Source organism: Marmota marmota, unplaced genomic scaffold (assembly GCF_001458135.2).
Source record: "Marmota marmota marmota unplaced genomic scaffold, marMar, whole genome shotgun sequence".
NCBI classification, from domain to species: Eukaryota; Metazoa; Chordata; class Mammalia; order Rodentia; family Sciuridae; genus Marmota; species Marmota marmota.
In genome coordinates this window covers 18268584-18278864 of record NW_026000108.1, presented here as the reverse complement: position 1 = coordinate 18278864, position 10281 = coordinate 18268584, and positions in this window count along the sequence as shown.

The following is a 10281-nucleotide window of genomic DNA, read 5'->3' as shown; positions in this document are numbered from 1 at the left end:
ACTTCATTCCCCATCGTGGTATCTGCCCCACAGCCTCAGGTTTTGCTAAACTGGCCACATACAACCAAACCCGGGAGTTTCTTACATATTGTTGGCTGAGGTATGACTTCTAAAATTGTGGTCTTTAACCTTTATCTTACAGACTTGGCAACTAGACAACAAAGGTGTCACAATTTTCTTCATTCTACAGATTTACACTGTCAGTAACTTTGGTATAGAACCAAAAAATAAATAAATTTTAAAATTACCGTCAACACTAATATTTGGAAATCCTTTTTGAAGATTATGCTAAGAGGTTTTCTTCCTTGGCTCTCAGTTTATACAATGCCTTTTTTCCTTTCTTTTTTTGTGTATGTGCATGCATGTTGGGGACCAAACCCAGGTCCTCACATGCAAGGCTTGTTCTTTGCCACTGAGTTATAGCCCCAGGTGAGCTCCATTTTGTTGTGAATGTGATCTAAGGAGAGTTCGTCATCAGCAAATAGAACCCTTGGCCCTGTAGAAGTTAAGGAAAGAAATTAGACAGTTATAAAGAAAGACAACTTGTAAGATGGTAGACAGTATAAAGTATAACCTAACTTAAATCCTATATAGGATAGCATTCTCCCCTCAGCTTTTCATACAGCATTTGACTCCTTCCAAGAGTTATCTGAGTCCTTCCTAGGTTTATAGTACTTGGGAATAATTTTAATTTTAATGATATCCCCTTTGCTCGGATATATTTAATTACCTTAAGGCTACTTAGTAGTTTCACTAGAAAGGCTGAGCTAAAAATATTTCTAATTTTTTTCTGTACATAAGGCTATTTGGTGATCATTTAGCTATTTGAAGTTATTTGTTGTCATCCCTGTTTCCTTTTCCTGTCATTTTTCCTCTAACATGGTTTCTAGATATCCTGAACATTGCTGGCTAACCTGCCAGGTAGGTCTGGATTGCTGTCTCTGGATTACTATGGTCTCAACTAGCAGACTTCAATTGAATTTATATTTCCCAGAAGACCACGCCTTCCATCACTTCTGTTAATGCAACTTAAGATTACATTAACCTTCCAAGCAACCACAGCATACTTTTGGCTCATATTAATCTTACTTTGAATTTAAGGCACCTAATTATTACATGAGAGTTTTAATCTTTGTGGCTCAGGGCTGAGAATGATCCTTCACAGAACTTGGGCAATGTTTAAATGCATCTTTAAACTCATTAAACAACATTTAAAAAATTAAAGCCTTTTAACTACTTCTGTTGGTGTGGCAATGGATGTATTTTACTTACTGTGATTCTCTAACTTGGACTCTGGATAATTGCTCATTTCTAGGACATTTGCTCTTAACCTAAGAAAGGCAGCACTTGCTTGCCAGCTTCATTAGTTATGTTGCAAAGATTAGCTCAAACCTGGGAGTTTCATGGTTATGTTTCTTCATTTGTAATTAATGTCTTGTAAATTGGAACTGAGAACTCAGGTCATAAATATAACTTAACAATTGTTTTTAAAAAACTATTTAGTTTTGTTTTACTTCTTAGTGGTATTCCTTTGTAGGATTTATAATTTGATTAGTGACCATTGTTCACTTTATTAAGCACCAACTCAGAGGCGTATGTATGAGGCTAGCTAAAAAGATAAATTGATAGAGGCCTTCTCCAGTTATGGTCTAGTGAAGTTTAAAACCTGTCCAAAAAGAACTAACATAAAGCCAAGTGTGACGAATACAGTATTAAGGAAAGAGCTGTCGGAAATCAAAAAAAGGAAAGATTGGTTAAGATTAAACAAGTCTTAAGAATTGACATCCTCAGAGCTGCTGGGAATGAATATGAGCCGCCCTTTAAGTTAACTGGTCAAGTGTGAGCTACTGGAAGTTGGGGAGGCCTGGCAGGCAGAGGCAGATCAGCACTTTCCTGGCTCTAGCCATTGTAGCCACATCATAGTGCTAGTGGTATTTCATATAATGAAGCTAGAAACCCAAATCTTATATATGTAGGGTCTCCCTACTAGAAATTTAAAACTTAAAAAAATAAAAAAGCTGGATTTGGGGCCACTATTTGCAATTTCTGGGTTCAGTAATGAGGTAAAATTTTATGGAGAATTTTTGGTTGGACCTTGAGTAATTACTAGGATTTCAACAGTATTCTCTGCATTTCTAGCAGCATCTATTAGGGTACAATTAACATGTATAAGCTATACCTTGTTAGATGGACAGTTTGATAAAATTTGACTGCTTCATTCTGCTGTGTAACCACAGTCAATAAGTAAAATTTTCATCACCCCAGAAATTCCCCCCATCTTTTTGTAGCTAATAATTTCCCCTTACTCCAAAGTGCTTGGCAACTTCTGAACTTTCTGTTCTTCTGGTTTTTCCTTTTTCAGAAGGTCATAAATGGAATTATATGTGTCTTAGGTTAAGTGACTGGTCACAGTTTTTGCCCTTTTTAATTATTAGTTTGTTTTATTGTTCAGAGAGTGCACTTTAGATTCTACACCTTCGTGAGATAAATGTTTTGCTGGGCTGTTGCCATGTCTTTTTTTTCCAAGAGTGTCTTCTGAAAAGCAGAACTTTTAAATACTGATGAAGTCCAGTTTATCTTGTTTTTGTGTGTGTTGTCTTAAATGATTTGTGCTTTTTGTGTCGGGGTGTGTAGAAAAGGTAACCACGGGTGCAGTGGCCTACAGCATCATATATCCTGTGTAGAAAGAGTAAGGACAGATGAGGTTGTGAGCTTAGGTTAGGCTTGAGCTGTGAAGGACCTTGAAGTGGGTGGATTCAGTATAAAGGGTGGATTGCCAGAGGAGGAGACACTGAAGCCGCTTCAAAAACAAAACAAACTAAAAAAACAACACTACATGAGCATCATGCAATAATTGGACACACTGGGGTCTTATCTGCCCTTAGCAGGCGTGTGTCTTCTTCAGTATGCCAGCACCTTAGCTTGCCAGCATTTGCTCTACAGGATTTCAGTACACTCTTTCTTTTTTTTCTTTTTTTTTTTTTTTTAGGGGGGTACTGGGGACTGAACATGGGCATGCTGACCACTGAGCCACATCCCCAGCCCCGTTTTGTATTTTATTTAGAGACAGGGTCTCACTGAGTTGCTTAGCACCTCAATTTTGCTGAGGCTGGCTTTGAACTCATGATTCTCTTGCCTCAGCCTCCAATCTGCTAGGATTACAGGTGTGCTCCACCATGCCCAGCTGATTGTGTTTTTTAAATGGGGGAGTGATGTGGCTAATTGAAGGGAACATAATCAATCCCAAAGTAACTTGCTCATTTTAGTTGGAAATATTTCCAAAGTGGTCATACATTCTCTCCTGCTATTTACACCATATTGCTTTTCCCAATGACTTAGAACCACCATGGTGATCATTGTCTTTTTATCTGTACTTGGAATAAAGTATTCGAGTATTCAAGGCTGTTTTCTTCTGTCAGACTGTTGAGTTCCTTAAGGGTTAGTGCCTTGCACTATGTCCCTAGTACCAGGTCCAGTATGTGATAACTTTTTAACAAATCTATTATAAAATATGACTGCTGTGGCTTTCTTGTGTTTGCTTTGTATAGTGCTGGTCACCTTTTTACTGGTGGTGATAGGACTTCTTACCTCATAGATCTCCTGCACACACACACACACACACACACACACACACACACACACTCCTGCCCACCTTTATCTAACCCATTAGCCTAGAAACTGGATTGTCCAAGTGTGTGGTGTGGAGTGTAGTGTGATGGTTAGAGCATGCACCTTGTAAGTAGACTGGTGGGATTTCCCAATCCGAGCTCTGCCCTCACCTAGCAGTGAGGTAGTGGAATAGTGACTTTGCTAAGCCTCTTGCTCATTTCTTAAAAGAAAGATTGATGATAATAGTTACTAAAGTGGTTGTATTCACTAAATGAAGTAATACATGAGCAGCTCTCCTCCTTTTACAGATAGGATTAAGTAGATAGTTGGTAAGGCCTATATTGTGACCTGCAGGGTTCTTATTTTTAATCTGGAAAGAGATCCTGTGTGTAAGTGTCGATACTGTTATGATACTAACTAGAGGGTTTCTCCTGAACACTTCCCTTTTCCTCATATGTGAGGTGTTGCTTGAAGGGGAATGTCCAGAAAGAATGTATGGAAAGGAGTTAGAGCTCTTGCTGGATAATCCACATGTATTTGTGAGCAGAAAGTGGTATATCAGTTACAATGTATATAGATACTGCAATCTGCTGAAGTCAGTATCTGATTATAAATCTATGACCAAAATGTGTCTCTAGGGCCCCAGAGCATTGAATTCTAAGAATCAGTTGCAGGAGAGGCTATATTTGTTTTGACCTTCCAATTCCTGAGAGGGTTTTGGCACAGCCAGACCAGGAGCATGTATAGGCCTAGAGAAGATTTTGAATTCTGCATACAGGCTTTTCTTCTGTAGTCTCTTTTTTCCTAGTTCAATAATGGCAGAGAGGCTGGGGCTGGACCTCTGTGGCAGCGCACTTGCCTGGCACGTGTGAGGCACTGGGTTCAATTCTCAGTATAAATAAATAAAATAAAGGTCTATCAGCAACTAAAAATTTTTTTAATGAAAAAATAAAGGTAGAAAAGTAATATTGAAATAATATAAATAAGGTAATTAGCTTGTTATGTACTTTGTACTGAAGTAAAAATAATAGCTTTTTATAGGTTTGAGATCAAGAGTAATTTATTCAAAAATAATTTTTCACAAGTATTAAGTTCTTTTTTCCCCCCAAATATTATCTAGTTAGTATGAATTGCACCAGTCCCATTTTCATATTATGTCATCATATCCAAACAGTATAAAAATTCTAGTAGTGATCTAAAAGTTTCCCATAGTTGTTGGGTTTCCTATATAATTCCTAGGTCTATTAGGTTTATTTTTGTAGTGCATGTTTAAAGTTTTACTCTTAGTTAGAAAGAGGAGATAAGAAAAATAGAAGTCTGACTGTGGCATTGCGACCTGATCTCTTCATTTGCAATAGGTAAGCCCTTGGCATTGAGGAAATCCTCGACCTGGTGCTGAGGGGTTAAAAGAAATACAATGACAGGCTATGAGATAGTGTTGTCATACCTTATCAGGGCTAGGGTAGTTGCCTTCTGACACCATTTTGAGTGAAGGCAGTTTAATTGCATTGCTTCTGTTTATGATAAGCGTTTGGAATCCCCAAATGTGTGAATGCAGTAGTTACAGTATATAAATTTGATTTCTTAGTGATTTTTTTCCCCCTTAAGTTCCACTTTACATCAAAAGTTATTTGGAAAATGTCTCTCACAGCATATATGTTCATGGAGAAATTCAGCATTCGGTTGTATGGAAATCCAGTGATAGTAAAAAATTGGAAACTTGCACACACTTAATTAACAGTTGGTGACCTATCTCCATATAACCCCCAAATTGTTATTAAACAACACTATTAAACAATTTAGATTAAGAATTCTGTAAATTTTTAGCTGTTATTTCTACTTAAAGAAGAAGACTTTGCTGTTTGCCCAGCATTTTGCTTATTGCAGCATAAACAACAAACACTCAAACCACTGAGCATTTATCAGGATACTCATAGAGGAAGGTTGCAGCCATTTGAGCTAATTTTTGCATGCTTTGTCAATTCAAATTTTCTACTAGGGTGAAAATCCACTTTGGTTTGCAGTGGTGATGGGTTTTATCCTCTGATGAGTCAACCTTTTCGATTTTTGAAAGAGAACAGTTTTAACCTTTGCAGTCATGTAGCACTTTTAAATTCAAAACAAGAATCTGACTTCTTGGCTCTTAAAATAATACTGTGTGTTTTGTTTTTGTGGAATGGGAGAGCCAAATGGGTAGTTAGTTGGTTCTGCAATTGGAATAACTGTCATAAAATCAGAAAATGTTGGAAGGGACCTCAGGAGTCATTGATTTAAACCCTCATTTTCAAAGAAAACCAAAGCCCAGATAGCCAAGTTCTGTTATGCTCAAGGTCATTCTATTTGTTGTTTTTCTCCTCATCCCAAGTGAGGACTTTTCTTCTCTGTGTAGTATATTTCTGATGGGATTTTTTGTTTTTGTTTTTCTGCTTTACCTAAATAAACAAACTTTTTGAACTATGGTGGTGTCATTAAGATAATGGGATGTGAAACTTGATGGTAGTTAAAAAAGAACGTCTTTTCCCCGTTATTTTACTGATTAACTATGGAGGATGTTTTAAATCTTTGCTAATTTCTGACTTTTTTTTTCCTCCTAATGATTTGATTAGCTTCTGATAATGCCATGAAATCCTGGTTATTTTAACTAAAGATTATGATTATTTCTTTTTCATTCAGTTTGCAGGTAACTGGGCTGGGGGTATAGTTTAGTTGGTAGAGTGTTTGCCTTGCATGCAAGGCCCTAGGTTCAATCCCCAGCACCTTGTGTGTGTGTGTGTGTGGGGGGGGGTAACTGATAACCATATCCTGACTTTTAAAGGAAAAGTTTGTTCAATTCTGGGATAAAACATTTCTGGTTTTGATTTACCCCTACCATTTCTTTGAACACTTTATGTTATGAATCAGGTACTGTGCTGAGCACATAACATGTGCTGTTTATGCTTTCTTTATAATATCCCAGCAAGACAAATGAGAAACTTATGTGACAGGACCAAGGTCTAGGACTAGTAAAAAAGAACTGGGTTATAGATCTTGGGAACATTTGCCCATCAGCTTAATCTCCACTTAGTCTACCCCATTCGACCTTCCCCCCACTATAATACACAAACATACTGCCAATATATTGCCCTGTGCCCTTTGGGCCTTGCCCTTTGACGGCCCATGTGAAAACCTCAGTCCCACTGTATGTCCTGTCCCTGTATGTCAAAGCATACCAAGTCACATCATCCTGTTAGAATTTGCAATTCTTCATTTCACCTGATCCCAGGACTTTCCCCTGTTTTCCTCATAAGCTCAGGAAAGGTGTTTTATTTACTTCCTTTTTTCTCTGGATGTTTTTTTGCAGGAAACTTTCTGGTGGTTTTTGGAATTTGTAAAGAAGTGGACCACTCTTAATCTCTAAACCAGAGGAAAGGATCGAGATCATGCTATCTAATGTTAGATAATGAGCTATTTATCTAGATAATGATCATGTTATCTAATGAGCTATTTGTATGGATGTAGGAAAGATACTTACTGATGTATGCAGATGAATGTTCAGTAAGCTTTCCCTGACACATTGACACACTGGGCCAGCTCGTTTTCACTCCTTTAGCAGGTCTCACTTGAGTTCAGTTGGCATAATGAAGTGGGGTTGATAGACCTTTATTTCTTTTCCTTCCCCTGAAGCCTGATAATACCCAGTGTTTAGGCTTTGAAAGTAGACCACTCCTGTGGGGGTTAACTAGCTACCTGTTTTTTCCTGCATCTCCATTGTGAAATAGGCAGGGGAGAGCCATGCAGTTTTGAGTTTCATCTGACTCCTTAACCTTAAAGAGGTGGAGATTTTGAGCCACTTAACTGCTAAGACACCATTCCCTCTTCAACTGGAGAATGCAGTGGCATCTCACCTCATAGCCAGGCTCAAACTTTAGGCCAATTCTTAAAAGCAGAAGTCATGCTGACATTTGGGGATTGTTACTTACCATAAGGCTTAGCACAGTCACCCTCACTGAATATATGACACTTTATCTAATGCAGTCTGCTATTCAGTTTTGTAGTCAGTGAGGTTTATAGTGAAAGTACAGTTGTGAATTGTATTTAAAACTGTCTTCTGAATTCTTAGTGGAAGATTCTCCAGCAATGTGTTTGAGCCAACCTCTTCCACTAGCTCCACATGAGCAGTAGTGGAGGTTTGCTATCTCTTGTGATCACCTTTTCTGGCCCTGACTGTGCTGGACCTGTTTGCACAGTGAGATTAGTCAGTCCTAATGTCAACCCAGAGCAATGCGAGGTGCTGCAGATTGGTACTTTAACATCACAAGGCTAGTTTCAGTTTAAAACTAGATGTTTGATAAGACTACCTACTTGCTGAAGTTTAGTAGGTCAGTTTAAGGGTTATTCTGGATTGAAAGTGGAACATTCAGGTCTCTTCACTTTTCTCGCTATTATTGACCTTGCAAAAAGTCATCCTGAAGTCAGGCATGGTGGTGCACTCCTGATATCCCAGCAACTCCAGAGACTGGGACAGAAAGATTGCAAGTTCAAGACCAACCTCAGCAACTTAGTGAGGCCCTGTCTCAAAAAATAAGAAGGGCTGGAGATGTGACTCAGGGGTTAGGTGCCCTTGGGTTCAGTCTCTATTATCCAAAAAAGACAAATGTTACCCTGAGCTAAACAACATAAATCCCTAACTGGCGGGTGAACCTGTCCTTTGCTATTGGATGTTAACTAGCTCTTGTGTGGGCAGTGTTTGCTGGGCTCAATTTTACCAGAGCCCTTTGATTTATTTTCCTGATTTGTGTTTATGTCTTGTCTTGAAAAGAAAAAGCCCTCAAAAACCAAATGTGAGGTGAGTTATCACAGTGCTACACCTTTCAAATTCAGGTTTTTTAAAAAATTGCAAAGCCAAATATATTCATTTACACTTACTACAAGTTACTATGAATTGCTGAGTTTGTGACATTTAATTACTTCAGAATATCATTTACCACACATTATAAATCCATCTTGGTTTATTATGTAGCTTTATTAATTCACTTTTATTAAATTATTTATTCTAAATTGTATATGACGGCAGAATGCAATTCATTCATATTACACATATAGAGCACAATTTTTCAAGTCACTGGTTATACACAAAGTATTTTCACACATTCATGTCTCCATACATGTACTTAGGGTAATGATGTCTAACTTATTCCACCATCATTCCTATCCCCATGCCCTCTCCCTTCCTCTCCCTCCCCTTCACTCTATCTAAAAAGTTCCTCTATTCCTCCCACACCCCGCTCCCCACATTGCCATTATGAGTCAGCATCCTCATATCAAAGAAAACATTCAGCCTTTGGTTTTGGGGTATTGACTTACTTAGCATTATATTCTCTAACTCTATCCATATTTACCTGCAAATGGCATTATTTTATTCTCTTTTAATGCTGAGTAATGTTCCATTGTGTGTATATACCAAAGTTTTCCTATCCATTCATCTACTGAATGGCATCTGGGTTCCACCGATAATAGATATAGATGTATAGCTATAATCCACAAATATATAGATATTTATATATACAATACATACATATATATATATATATGTATTGTGAATTGTACTGCTATAAATATTGTGGCTGTATCCCTGTAGTATGCTGTTTTTAAGTTCTTTGTGTATAAACTGAGGAGTGGGATAGCTGGGTCAAATGATGGTTCCATTCCAAGTTTTCCAAGGAATCTCCATATTGCTGTCCATATTGGCTGCACCAATTTGCAGTCCCACCAGCAATGTATGAGTGTGCCTTTTCTCCCACCTTCTTGCCAGCATTTATTGTTGTTCGTATTCTTGATAGCTGCCATTCTGACTGGAGTGAGAGGAAATCTTAAGAGTAGCTCTGGTTTGCATTTCTGTAATTGCTAGAAATGTTGAACATTTTTTCATGTTTGTTGCTTAATTGTATAGCCTCTTCTGTTCCTTGGCCTATTTATTGATTGGGTTATTTGGTTTTTTGGTGTTAAGATTTTTCAGTGCTTTATGTAGCCTAGAGATTAGTGCTCCATCTGATGTGCTTGTGGTAAAGATTTGCTCCCATTCTGTAGGCTCTGTATTCACCTCACTGTACAGATTCAGTGCAATCCCAATCAAAATCCCAATGACATTCCTCATAGAAATAGAAAAAGCAATCATGAAATTAATTTGGAAAAATAAGAGATCCAGAATAGCCGAAGCAAACCTTAACAAGAAGAGTGAAGCTGATGGCATTACTAGTCCAGACCTTAAACAATACTACAGAGCAATAGTAACAAAAACAGCATGGTATTGTCACCAAAATAGACCTGTAGACCAATGGTACAGAATAGAGGACACAGAGACAAACTCACATAATTACAGTTATCTCATATATTAGACAAGGGTGCCAAAAACATACATTGGAGAAAAGATAACCTCTTCAACAAATGGTGCTGGGAAAACTGGAAACCTACATGTAACAAAATGAAATTAAACCTCTATCTCTCACCATGCACAAAACTCAACTCAAAGTGGATCAAGAACCTAGGAATTAAACCAAGAACTTGTGCCTAATAGAAGAAAAAGTAGGCTCAAATCTCCATCATGTCGGATTAGGCCCCAACTTCCTATAGCGCAAGAATTGAAACCAAGAGTCAATACATGGGATGGATTCAAACTAAAAAGCTTCTTGTCAA